The sequence below is a fragment of the Hakea prostrata genome, chromosome 1 (genome assembly GCF_041222555.1).
Source record: "Hakea prostrata isolate BN-2017 chromosome 1, UWA_Hpros_2, whole genome shotgun sequence".
NCBI classification, from domain to species: domain Eukaryota; kingdom Viridiplantae; phylum Streptophyta; class Magnoliopsida; order Proteales; family Proteaceae; genus Hakea; species Hakea prostrata.
In genome coordinates, this window is record NC_142600.1 from 25,871,671 (window position 1) to 25,884,908 (window position 13,238).

The 13,238-nt window shown below is 37.5% G+C and overlaps 1 pseudogene across 5 annotated transcripts in view; it reads right to left on the reverse strand.

Annotated features, from left to right (window-relative positions):
- Positions 1 to 399: 399 nt before the first annotated feature.
- The window catches only part of LOC149028483 (pentatricopeptide repeat-containing protein At5g15010, mitochondrial pseudogene), a 37,704-nt pseudogene continuing 24,865 nt past the window's right edge, over positions 400 to 13,238 (reverse strand). For 2 of the 5 annotated variants that reach the window (XR_016170230.1, XR_016170229.1), the window contains one exon: positions 400 to 2,243. The product of XR_016170230.1 is annotated as a pentatricopeptide repeat-containing protein At5g15010, mitochondrial pseudogene, transcript variant X3 (transcript). Of the gene's footprint in view, positions 2,244 to 10,824; positions 12,948 to 13,238 lie in introns of those variants that run through there. The other 3 variants (XR_016170231.1, XR_016170232.1, XR_016170227.1) reach the window with 3 other exon arrangements.

A 13,238-nucleotide genomic window follows, 5' to 3' on the forward strand; every position in this document is an offset into this window, starting at 1 on the left:
GAGGTAAGTGGATTCAACACCGATGATGGGTTGGCTTGCTACGGCCTTCTCCCAAGTACATTCTCTTTATTTTATTTATTTTTTAAAATTTTTTATACTTCCTCATGAGTCTTTTAGGCTGACTTCTATATTATGTTCCAGGGTTGGGATTTGGAAAGCCCCCAACATTATTGAAATCAAACGGGATGTTCATCTTGAGAAGGAGGCCGAAGTTGTGTTTGAGAAGAGAAAGAAAAGAAAGAAACCTTCTGGCAATCTTGGCCAACCTTCACAGAAGAAAGGTCCAAGTGCAGGGAGCAAGAAGTCTAATGAAGGCAGTGATGGCTCCAGTGAGGAGCATGATGATGTTAAAGAGGAAAGAAAGAAAACAAAGAGTAAGAAGAAGAAGTCTGATGAGAAGAAGAAAAGTGTTGATGAGGAAGGTGATGTGATCAGAAAAGAAAAGAATTCTAATGTTGAAAGAAATGATGATGATGAAATTGAAATTACAGGAGTTAGGGTTGATGAGAACCTTCTTCAGAAGTCCAAAGGGATGTGGACTTCAAGGAGGAGGCTCTGTTCCATGGGGCCTTCTTTTGGTCAGGAATTAACTACCCCAAAGAAGAGAAAAAAGATGCAGACTTCATCTCCTGCTTAGAAGGAGAATCTTGGGGATAAGAGGAATACAGAGGGGATAGCCACTCCTGTCCAGCCCTTCGAACGTAAAGTCTCTACTCTGTCTTCCCCAATTCATCATTCTGCTAGCGGAGAGAATGTCCTAGCTGTTCGATCTTTGGAATTTCTTGAGAATACCAATGTGTCTGATTTACCCATTTTCGATGAAGTTATTGGAGAACCTCATATTTCTCTAGAGAGAAAAGTCCATATTAGAAGTCAAAAGGTGAGGGATCCTCAAATTAGTCTAACTGATCAAATTAGGAATGTGGTTGAAGAAATTGTTGCTCATGCTGCAGGTGAAATCATTGAGCAGATCGCTAATCAACTATTTGATGATGAAGACTGTTGCTTGTATCTCAAGATATTACGCAAGTGTACGTATCGCAATCAAATAATAAATGATAAGTAAAGTATCGATCCCACGGAGAATTATATCATTAACTTTCAATGTAAAAGTAAAATTGATTTAAATGAGATTAATAAGGATGATTTGTGTTTGACTAACTAAATGACCAAATGACAGTTAATTAAACTAATGAACTAAATTGGAGATTGAGCAATAGAAAAAACTTAGTGAGTGAAAAGTGTGTTAGGAATCAAGTTTCCCTTCCCCTGAATTTATAATGCAAATGCTAAAGCAATACGACAAACCCAAGATAAATCAAGAACTTGGAATGAATGGCAATATGATATTTTTCAATACACATAAGCTAGCATCCTAAATCAACATCTGCATATTCCTATGAAGAATTGAATTAATAATGCAATTTAAACCCAATCCAATCAATGGTAATGTGAGGTAATTGGGTATTCCTACCCAACCTACTAATTAACACAACCTAATTAAAGATTATGCTAACTCACACAATTCAACAAACACCTAGACTCCATTAATTTTCCAATTAATGAAATCATAACATTCATTCAAGAAAGATCATTCAAGAACTAAAATTAGTCAATATAACATGCTGAATTCATTAACAGTAAAGTGGATTGCAATAAAACTAAAGAACACATGATTAGTTACATCTCAAAATTCAAGTTTAGGTACTACTATCATCCCAACACAGCAAAGATTTAGCCCATAACAAAATTCAAATACATAAAACCAAGTATAGTTGTCATGAGACTAGAAAGTAAGAAGATAGAGTTATAAAAACAAGAAGAAACTAAAGCCTCAATGCTTCCACACAAGCTCCAGCCTTCTTCTCCAGCAAATCAGCAACTCAGCAGCTCCTTGCTTCCACAAGAGCTCCAGCATTCGTTCTCCACCTCTCCTTGCCTTAGCCGAGTACTCTATTCTCCCCTTAGCCATATGTGTTGCTATTCCTCTCCTTTGCCCCCCTTCTCTTTCTTCCAAAAATGCTTTCAATCAGTAGGTTAGATTCTGGCCATAGGATTATAACATTCCTCCTGAGATCAAGGGCTGAGAACAATCATATATTTACAAGAATCATGTCCTCTTAAGTTAGCCCCTTCTGGGCATTTCCACCTGTATTGGATCTAAGAATATTCTGCTCCGTTTTGCTGCAGCAACTTCACAGCAAAGTTAGATGAAAACTTCTTCTCCTATTATGGCTCTTTACCTACATTTTTCAAGAGAAAGAGAAACAGTCAAATTTATCCACAAATCTGAAGAGAAATTCATGTAAATGTGACAATAATGAGCTAAACAAGATTTAACATGTTAAGACTAAATAAGACAACATCTAATAAATACTATCACTAAAATAAAGACAAAATGCTCTTAAATCAAGCCATCTCAAGTATAAAGTTACCAATCTTAACTCTATTTCATAGAGTTATCAAAGACCAAGGAGAATCACCCATTGCACCTGAGGATCCCCCTGTTAACATTCAGGTCCAACCTTAGGTTCAGCCTCCAACTGAAGCTGGAAATCAAGAAAACTTTGCAGTTGATTGTGGTTGACCACCAGGTTGCCTCTAATGATGTTGCTTTAGTACCTCATGGTCAAAAAGCTGCTAATGCTATTCCTGATCATGCAGTTGGTCAAGCTCAAGCTGAAGACAGTCAACGTATTGCTGACTCAGGAGACCACTTCCATTTATAATTTGAAAGAGAATCATACTGCTAATTGGAACTGGGAGGTTGCTCGTGAATGGGGCACCAAAGGTCAGATCCCTCGTGACAAAAGGGAAACTGTAGCTATGACTGACTTTGGTCTTTATTCTCATGCATGGGGGTAAGATACTTTGTTCTTTTCTTTCCTTTTCTGATTCCTGACCATTTTCTGATCTGGTTCCTGATTAATCCTTCTAATTCATTCATTCCTTCTTTACAGATGTTTTGGCGGTGCTTTCAATGCCTTCTCAGAAGTACTGGAAACGGAAAGAGGTCTTTCCATTGAAAACCAAAAGCTTATCAAAAGGAACTTTGAGCTGATCAATGAGGTACAGGATCTCAAAAATAGCTTAGGTACCTCACAAAGAAGATTGGAAGCAACAAAAATCAAGGAGAAAGAATTAAACTCTGAAATTGACAATTTGCAAGATGACTTTAATTTGTGTTCTGACCATTTTCGTGAATTGTAGGAAGAAAGTTCTTATTTGAAATCTTCCCTCTAGAAACAAAAGGAGGAAATGAATCAAATGGAGGCTCTAAAAGTTGATGCTTTGGAAAGGGCTAGGCTTGCCACTAGTGATAGGGAAGAAATCTACTAGAAGTTGAGTTATGCCATAGCATGGTCCAAAGGTTTTGAGGCAAAAAGAAATGAATTATTGAACAAGCTTCGTGAAGTTGAGAGGGAGAATTTTAGTCTAGATAGAGGTAATAAGCAAATGCAAGAAGTTCTGAACTCTCTCTCTCTCTCTCTCTCTCTCTCTCTCTCTCAAAAGAAAGCCAATCTGGTAATTGAGAGGAACAATTTGTATGTTACTTTGAATACAACCTTTCAAGAGAAGGCTGCCCTCAAAGAGGAGAAACGTAAATTTGAAGAGAGAAAAAAGTTGCGGAACGACTATGAAAATTCTGTCAAAGCTATTGCTGAGGCCATTGAACAAGCCAATGATAACCTCACTTTTTTGGGATTTTATGTGACAAAGTATGGGGCGAAGCACTCAAAATTCACCCTGATCTCAACTTCAAGAAAGTTTCTCCTCGATTCCTTCCTACTAGAACTTTCTTCAATGTTCAAGGAATTCATCATCCAGAAGATGATAGTTCCTTAGAGGAATCTGAGAGTGAAGATAGTTTTGGAGAGGAAGAATCTGAAGAAGAAGAAGTTAGAGGAAAAGGAAAAGAAAAAATTGATGATAAGTCTAAAGGTGAGAATTGAGAAGATGGAATTCTAACTCTGGCTGTTATGAGTCCGTTGAGGAAGATCATGCCCAAGATAAAGAAGATGATGTCCAGCCATGAAATTACTCTTTGAACTACTTTTTTTATTATAATTTGACCGTTGTAACTCTGATTTTGTTGAAGTCTCCTATTGTCATTTTGATTCTTTTTTTTTTTTTTTGGGGGGGGGGGGACTGCTGAGATGATAGTACTAAGGGTGTCAATTGGTACGGTTTCGATAATTCAGTACAATTTTTTGTACGGTACCAACTTTTACTACCGAAAACCAGAACTGTACCGTACTGAATTTACACGGTACGGTTTCAGTATTTGCAAAAACGGTTTGGTATGGTTTTGATATTAAATCGGTGTGGAAAAACGATTTAAACATGGTATCTAGTGTGGTACAATTTTAGTATGAAAGAACCCATGCCACTTTTGTTATTAGTTCATTAAGACCTAGTGAAATTGCGATCAAACACTCAATAGAATATGATATTAACAGGGACAAAGAAAGTAAATCTAAGAAGAGGAGTGAAGGACGAAACGAAAAACAAAAACAAGGAATTAGGAATAGGGTAAAGGTAAAGTGTTTTATTTGTAAAATGACCTTTATATTCCTTAATTTGGTACAATACCAATTCGGTACGGTTTTGGTACATACCGACGATATGAGTACCTAAAACCAGAACTGTACCAAGAAATTTGGTTTCATTACGTACCGTACCGAATTTTAAATGGTGAGGTATGGTGCGGTTTTAGACGGCGTGATTCGGTACGGTACGGTTAAACGGTTTTGGTACATAATTGACACCCTTAGATAGTACAACAATTCTATTCACTAGATCATCCAAATATGTATATCATTTGCCCCTCTTAAAGAGTTTTACAATCATCAATCATAGAATGTCTTCTTTACAAGTGCATCGTCTTTCTTTCTGACAAGTTGATCAGGCTGTCGTTTGTCAAGTCATAAGATAGTTGAGCAAAAACCTTGATAAAAAATGGCTGATTAGAAGCTTTTGGGACTTACGAAAAGTTTAAATGACTTATTTAAAAGTCTTGATGGCATACTATTAGAAGCCTTCATGCTGATAAGAAGTCTTTAGAAAAATTGGTTGATGAGAAGGCTTTAGAAAAAATTGGCTGATTAAAGCCTTCGTAGCTAATGAGAAGCCTTTAGAAAAATTGGCTGATTAAAGCCTTGTTGGTTGATGAGAAAGCCTTTAGAAAAATTGGCTGGATAAATCCTTGTTTTGAATTTCATTATGGATGACAAGGACTTGGAGTACAAGATCATCATTAATTTCCAAAAAAATTATGCGTACATCATTGATAATATTTCTTTAGATGAATAATGTTCCAAGGTCACCTCAGTCAGTTCTTGTGTAGGTCTTTAAGCCAATAAGTATTTGAACTGACAATTCCGATCACCACAAACGGACCTTCCCAGTTTGTTGATAATTTTCCACAATTTTTTGGATCTAAAGCTGATTTTTTCCTTAACAAATCTCCAACTCTGAAAGATCTAGGCCTGATCTTTACATTGTAGTAGGCTGTTGTCCTTCGTTGGTACTCTATGTTTTGATACAATGCATTTTCTTTGACTTCACCCTCTTCATTCATTATTGGATCAAATTCTTCTGATCTCTTTGATTTGGCTACTACCTCCACTGGGGCTAAAGCTTCAGATCCATATGTTAGCTTAAACGGTGTCTGTCCTGTAGAAGTTCGAGCGGTAGTCTTGTATGCCCAAAGCACATATAGCAACTCTTCCACCCACTGAACATTCGCTTCATTCAATCGTCTTTTAATTCCCTGAACGAGAGTTCTATTTGTTATTTCAATATGCCCATTGCATTGTGAATGAGCGATAGAGGAATTTCTGTACTCTATGTGATAATGTGTGTAGAATTCCTTGAATATTGTATTATCGAATTACTTATCATGACCTATGAGTAGAACTTTAGGCAGACCAAACCTAAATATCACCTTGTTTCGATAGAATTTTTCCATTTGATTAGTGGTTATGGTTGCTAAAGCCTCTACTTATACCCACTTGGTAAAGTAATCAATTACCACCACAACAAATTTCCTTCCTCTTGAAGCTATGGGAAATGGCCCAAGGATATCCATTCCCCACATAGCAAAAGCTACTGGGCTGAGAATAGAAGTTAACTGATCAGTAGGTTGTCTCTGGATGGAGCCTGGATTTGACATTGATGACATCGCTTTACGTACTCCATTGCATCATACTGCATTCATGGCCAATAAAATCCTTGTCTTCGGATTTTATAAGCCAAAGCTCTTCCTCCTATATGAATTCTACAAATTCTTTCATGGACTTCTATCAATGTGTATTGAGTGTTTGATGATCCTAAACACTTCAGCAATGGACCAATGATTGTTTTTTTGTAGAGTAATCCATTTTTCAAAACAAATTTTGTTGATCTTCTCTTCAAGGTCCGAGCTTTTTCCTTATCCTCAGAGGAAGGATGTCATCTCTGAGATAGGCTATTTTGGATCCATCCAAGATGGCTCATTATCAATTTCCATTATTTCTAGTTCCAAGTAAGCTAGCGAGCTCAATTCTTCGATGTACACTACTTGCAGTAGAGATGTAAACTTTGTTGAAGCCAGTCTAGCTAGGGAGTTTGTCATTATATTTTGCTTCCTTGGTATCTTAGTATTTGGAACTGTGTAAATCATGCCTTACATTCGAGCACCTTCCTTAAATAATTGATCATACGATCATCTTTTGCTTCATAAGCTCTTGTGACTTGGCTGACCACCAATTTAGAGTCACTTTGACTTCATTATTTTGTACGCACAATGATTTGGCTAGACGAAGTCCTACAATCAATGCCTCATATTTTGCTTCATTGTTAGAAGTGTGGAATTCAAAACGAAGTGCACTCTGAACAATAAAACCAGGGGCTTTGAAGAATTAATTATGCTCCTGATCCCTGAGAGTGATTCGAGCCGTCGACATGAAGAATCCATCTACCAGGAATTTCACTGGGATTTCAATCCATGAGTGGTGATACACTCTCAGACACAAAATTAGCTAGAACTTGTGCTTTAATTGCAATCGTGGGTTTATAGTCTATATCATGCTCTGTTAGCTCAACTGCCCAAGACACTTTTATGAAGAATTTTCTTCAATGGCCAATTCGTCAAGACAATTATAGAATGAGCTTGAAAATATGGTTTGAGTTTTCTTGCTGCTATTACTAGAACCAAAGCTTGTTTTTTTATTTTAGGATATCTATATTCGGCATCAAGTAATGTATGGCTTACAAAATAGATTGGATTTTAATGCATACCTTCTTCTTTAATCAATGTTGCACTCATTGCTGCTATAGAATAATAGATTTGTAGAGTTTCTCCTGGAATTGGCCAAGATAAGACTGGTGGACTAGTCAATCGTCTCTTCAATTCTTCAAATGAAGCTTGGCATTCCATTGTCCATCTGAATTCTTTCCACGGATTCAGGTTTTTTAATGCCTTGAAGAAGGGTGCACATTTGTCACCTGATTTGGATATGAATCTGCTTAGGGCTGCCACCTTTCTTGTCAGGCTTTGAATTCCTTTTACGCCATTCAGTGGTTCCATATCCAATATAGCTTTGATTTTTTTTGGATTTGCTTCAATACCTCGTTGTGTGACCATGTATCCCAGAAATTTTCTTGATGAGACCCCGAATGCACATTTTTTGGGATTAAGTTTCATCTCGTTTCTTCTTAAAACATCAAAGCTTTCTCTTAGGTCTGCTAGAGGATCAGCCTTGAAGATGCTTTTTTCTAGGAGATCATCCACATATACTTCCATAATACGACCAATCTGATCAGCGAATAGTTTGTTCATAGCCCTTTGATATGTTGCTCCAGCATTTTTCAAACCAAAAGACATTACCTTATAGCAGTAGCTTTCCTGATTGGTCATAAATGTTGTATGGGCTGGCCCTCTTTCTTCATAAGTATTTGATTATAGCTGACGTACGCGTCCATGAAGCTTAGCATCTGCTAACCAAAAGTCGCATCTATCAATTGATCAACCCATGGTAATGGATAACAATTTTTGGATAGGCCTTATTCAAATCAGTATAGTCTACGCACATTCTCCATTTGCCATTATGTTTTATCGCTTCATGTTTTTCTGCTGAGAAGTTCCTTCAATTCTGCTTTACAGGCTTTATCGTATTGTCAATCCAAAGGTTGTGTTCCACCACTTCTCTACTTAGACCTGGCATGTCTTGAGCTGACCAAGCAAACACATCAGAAGTCTTTTGCAGAAAGTCCGTCAATAGCCTCTTATTTTCTTCGGTTTGTTCAGCCTCCTATCATCATTCCTTTCTCAGGATCATCAAGTTTGAAGAAAATCTTCTCCGTCTTTTCTACTGGTTCTCCTCTCTAGATCTTATCTTCATCTCTATTATTCATAATTTCTATATTTAAAGCTAGAGCTTTACCTTAAGCCTTTGAGTCTTTTAGGAATGTTGTATAACATTGCCTGGAGAATTTTTGATCCGATCGGCATCCTCCAACTCGTAGCTCAGTTGGAAATTTTATCTTCAGATGTCTAGTTGAGATGATGGCTCCTATCACATTTAAAGTTGGTCTTCCCAGGATCGTGTTGTATGCTGACAAATTCGTGATTAGGAAAACTTTGCCACCGTTGTCACTGTTCTTGGATGAGTCCCTAGTGTAATTGTTAACTCAATTGTTCCTTCGACGGGAGTTGACTCTCCAGAGAAACCAAATAGCCTAGTTCCACATGGTTTCATTTTCACAAAATCAAGCTTCAGCTTTAAAAAAGCTTCATACAACATGATATCAACCGAGGAGCATGAGTCAATCAAAACTCTATCAACATCAATCAGACTTAATCAGACTTAAGATCTTGTGCCTTTACCCTTGGGAAAGACAGCTATTGGTTGTAGGTGGATATTCACTGTGAAAGTTAATCTTGATGGTTCTTTAGCTCGCCAGAAAGCTCGTCTCGTTGCAAAGGGCTATGCTCAAGTTTATGGTGTGGATTATGTAGATACTTTTTCTCCTATTGCCAAGCTTACTTCAATCCACATTTTAATCTCTCTTGTTGCTACCTACCAATGGCCCTTGTTTCAATTAGATGTGAAGAATGCCTTCCTTCATGGAAATCTACATGAGGAAGTGTTTATGGAGCAACCACTTGGGTTTGTTGCCCAGGGGGAGAAGAATAAGGTTTGTCGCCTCTGCAAATCATTATATGGTCTCAAGCAGTCACCTCAAGCATGGTTTGGACGATTCACTACTGTTGTAATAGAATTTGGGATGACTCGCTGTGAAAGTGATCACTCTGTATTCATTGAAAACTCTAATGCAGGAAAAATCCTTCTTGTAGTTTATGTTGATGATATTGTCATTACAGGAGATGACACTTCAGGAATTGATAGGTTAAAAACCTATTTACAAGAGAAATTTCAAACCAAAGACTTGGGCAAGTTAAAAGTATTTTCTAGGAGTTGAAGTCGCCCAATCAACAAAGGGCATCTTCTTGTCTCAACGGAAGTATGTACTGGATTTGCTATCTAAAACAAGAATGTTGGGATCAAAACCCCTAGACACTCCCATGGAAAATAACTTAAAGTTAATGCCAGAAGATGGAACTATTCTTGATGATCCAGAGAAGTACAGAAGGCTTGTTGGAAAGCTGAATTATCTGATTGTGATTCGACCTAACATTTCCTTTCCTGTCAGTGTCGTGAGTCAATTTTTGTCTGCCCCTCGAACAACACACTGAGATGCAAATTTTGAATTCTGCAGTATCTTAAGAAAGCACCGGGACGCGAACTTCTTCACACTAATCATGGATATAGAAATATTGAAGGATTCTCCGATGCGGATTGGGCTAGATCACATATTGATAGAAGATCGATTACGGGCTTTTGCACATTTGTTGGAGGAAATCTTGTGTTGTGGAAGAGTAAGAAACAAACTATGGTAACAAGATCAAGCGTAGAATCTGAGTATCATGCTATGGCAAAGTCAACATGCTAGATGGTATGGATAAAACAATTACTCTAGGAATTAGGAATTATCGATGACACACCAATGAAGTTATGGTGTGATAATCAAGTTGTAATTTATATAGCATCAAATCCAGTCTTTCATGAGCATACCAAGTATATTGAAGTTGAATGCCACTTTCTTCATGAGAAGTTACTACAAGGCATAATATCCCCCAAGCATGTGAGGACTGGAGAACAACTCGCAGATTTGTTCACCAAAGCTCTAGGGAGTACAAGGGTTACCTATACTTGTAACAAGCTGGGCATGAGTAATATATATGCTCCAGCTTGAGGGGGAGTGTTAGGAAGGGCAATTTGGGAAATGATAGTTCCATCGAGAGTTAGCGAAAGGGAAAAAGAGATAGTAATTAGGTGTTCTATACCAATCGAAATTGGTTGATACTCTCCTATTTTGATTCTACTTTGTTTCCTATATAGAATAGACTTGAAAATTGGCCTATAAATAGTGAAGTTATTTTTAAGAGTGCTCACGAGATCTATCTAAGCCTCCACAACTTAGGGGTCACTTCCATCTTCTCTTCTCCATCGTTCTTCACCTTATTCTTTCTCAAATTAACAATGCTCAATGATGCCAAGATGCAGAAGAAAAAAGTGCCAATGTTAATGCCTAACCCGTAGTTCCTTTCGAAAGTTGAGCATAAAAACCAGTGCCATAGTAAGCCACTAAAAGAAGGGGGGGGAATTTAGGGCTAGTACCTGTGATATAGAACCAGCTGCCACACATATGGAATAAAGAACTCTTCAGGATGGTTTTCTTGTTCATAGATGAATCGCAATTGATTAAACATCTGTCATAATTTAAAACCAAAAGGAAAACAGAATTATAATCAAACATCAAGTGTACATACATAGTCTTTTCATTAGGGAAGCTGGGGAGAGGTAAATAAAATGAGTTCCATGTACCCAGGAAAACACTCCACCACCCCTTCCGGAGATCGAATTATCAATCCATCTGCCTTTATGCCTTTACCTCGCCATGATCTGGAATCGATTATTATGACTTGAAGGACTTCCTCCACAGACCATTCCCATTTCCCATCCATACTCTGGGCATCCATGTGGCAGTTAAAGAAATCTATTACCTACGAAGGTTGAATACATAAATGTAATGTGTTCTTGAAAATTTTGAACAAATTCAAAGGTCAAAGTTTTAACTCTTTGCTTGAATATGTCCAGCTCCAACTTTTAATTCCCCCTGATACTAACAGATAAGCCTAACAAATACTCCATAAGACACTGCAACAAACACTCCAGAAAACCAACACTAAAACCCAATAGCTACCTTAAGCAAGCCCACATCCCTTCCCCCACCACACTCCCACAAGAAAAAGATAATATATCTTTCCCCCAAAAAAGAAACTACTCTTCAAATGATGACTTGCTTCATGTCTGATGAGACCATAGTCCCTTAGCTCAATGTTGAACATAGTTGTCAAGGTGTACCTAGCAATAATTAGGAGTCCAGGCCCCCCTCCATCTCCTCGGATAGTGCAGACACCATGACAAAAATGAGACAGAGAAATGTGCATATATGCCTGGCCATTGGCCACACTACACCCAACTTCTTATTAACATGAATGTCTCAAAAGTTAATATCATAATATTCTATTGTTGGATACCTCAAACAATCATTGTGCTTTGTATTTAATACATCCATAACATTTGAAAAAACTACAATCAATCAAAACCAAAACTTGGGTCTGTGATGCTTGAAGGCTGCTGTACTCATCTAATTCACTTTAACTCTAGCTAGAAGCCTAGAACCCACATTCAGTTCAGCCTAGGATAACGTGAATTTTTGGACACATGCTGTCCAAATAGATCTTCATCTTCCATTTATCCCTTCCAGAGAACAACTAATGTATCTTCCACTTAGGATGATATCCCTGACAAAGTATCTTCTTATATTCTATTTATACCATATCTGATTACCGTATATTGAATAACAGAATCACTTATGAGGATGTAACACATCTTCTTGAGTTCTACCAAGTGCATGTGCCAAGGTGACTCAACTGGTAAGAACACATACCTATACATTCTGCCACAAAAAGGTAGTAATCAGTCTGTTTCAGGTTTGGATGACCAGCATATGGCAGCTATATCCGACGAGTTTATCCCAAATTTTCTTCTAAAGGTTTGACTTAAAAAAAATGTTAATTCTATAATCTATTATATTACTTTATATGATCTCAATTAGGATCACTTTATCTGATAGTAAAAGCTTGGGCTGCCATTTTGAAAATGTGTATCCAAGGACAGAAGCAGCCACTTCTTCAAAAATATGTCCTAGGTTAGGACCAAGCCCAGCTCTTGGAACCCTGGGAAATTGGGGGCTTGAACTGGGTTATGGCTCTTTTCATTACTCCCATTCAATTGACTATTAAAATGGAAGTTATAGGCTGTTAGTTATTACAAGGTTACAACTATATTAATTACTTATCAAAGCAGCTATTTTACTCATAGCAATGTCCAGCAGTGGTAGGACCTCGAGCTTAATTCTGTCACTTATGATGTTTTCTCTACATGTGCATTAATCTATACAACAATCGAATGATGTACAGTTTACCTCCTCAATGGAGAGAAAATATCTGAACAAGCAAAATTCATATACACAGACATGATAAAAATGAAAGCTGAATAAAATGATTTCAGTAGGGAAAAATCTAAGGCAAATTCCATGTCTTTAAACTTAGGGTTCATGGTACCAAATGTACTTTCTCCATAATGTCAAAATGGACTTTTGCATTGTTTAAGTTAAAACATGGTAAGTATGACAGTAATACACATCATAGTTGTCAACGCATCGCCTATGTGTCATGGCCTTTTTTGGGTCAGGGCAACCTGCTGTTCCCTTGCTTGGTGTTGCCTAGGTATTTGTTGTCCTCTATCTCCTTGCCTTGCGTTGTCACCTTACAACTATGATTCCCATTATTATCAATACACTTAAAAGTTATAAGGGAAAGAAAAAAGAAGAAGCCTTTTTATATATGAAACGATATATAAAGGAAGACAAAAGGTTTTTATAGGTTGGAGTATCTTTGTTATTCCCAGATTGACACTGAGAGGGGGGTGAATCAGTGTCTTCAAAAATTCACCACAATGTGGCTGGGTCTACCACACAGTGTACCACCACTCTGCAATCAAGGCACTCCAATATGTGCAACAAAGAAAAATAAACAAAAACGCAATGCACCAGAGTTTACGTGG